Genomic DNA, 1,095 nt, shown 5'->3' with positions numbered 1-1,095 from the left:
ACATTTTAATGAAAGATTTAGTAATTGAACGGTAAGTTCCGTTGGCCCTCCAATTAGCTGGAAAAACATTTGACTACTTTATGAGACGATGTTGAATGGACCTCTTAGAGCACTGCCGGAGTTGATCTTCCATACGACATATCTCATTTCTTACATACGGATGACTCCCCCTCTGGCCAGTTGAATCTCAACGGAGGCCAAATCTCCATCGCCATTTTCATGCTCGACAACAAATGCAATGTAGTACGGATTTGCTCCAGCGATGTTATTTCCTCGGTACAAACATGCCGCGCATAATAACACTTCCACCCCAGCACAAGTTCTCTTCAAGGCTCTTGATCGGCAAGTACGTGATGCCATCCTTGCAAAGGCCCATCAGAAAAACTTCAAAAGCCTTTTGCACGTGTGGCTTAGAACTATTTAGGTGACTTCTTGTGCTCCTTCTCATCACATATATCCTTTTGTTTTTATTTTTTTTGGGCAAGGGTTATCTTAAGTATCAAGCTATTGTAATCACTACAATCAGATTTTCTTTCAATGAAAATTCACATATTTTCCAAAAAAAAACATGCCGCGCATATAAGAAAACAAAAGTCAAAAATTGAATGGTATATCATATAAATAGCTGAATAACAAGATACTTATATGACAAATATTAAAATTGAATAGTTGTTTCAGAAAAAGAAAACAATAGTAAACAATAAAACCAAATTTTAATTTTTTGATTTATGTTAAATCAATAATATTTAGCACAGTTATTTTTCAAATACATAAAAACGTAATATAATATCGAATAAGTATGTGAGTACCGTACGCGTTTGTAGTAAAGCGGATCGAAGTCGATCGGCTTGGCCATGTTTGGCTAAGGCACCCTTGCAAGGACCGCCGGGGGCACTCGTGGGTTATATCATCACCGTCATTTCGTCTCTTCGAGGCATGCTGGATTCCCGCACCACACACACACACACATATATATATATATACATAAAGAAGTTGATATTTACAGTATAATATAGTTGATAAAGATAAAATATATGAAATATCAAATATGTCGAAATCATGATTTTCAGGTATGCTTTTTTTTTTTTTTTTTTT

The sequence above is a fragment of the Camelina sativa genome, chromosome 6, assembly GCF_000633955.1.
Source record: "Camelina sativa cultivar DH55 chromosome 6, Cs, whole genome shotgun sequence".
Lineage (NCBI taxonomy): Eukaryota > Viridiplantae > Streptophyta > Magnoliopsida > Brassicales > Brassicaceae > Camelina > Camelina sativa.
This window is presented reverse-complemented; position numbering follows the sequence as displayed.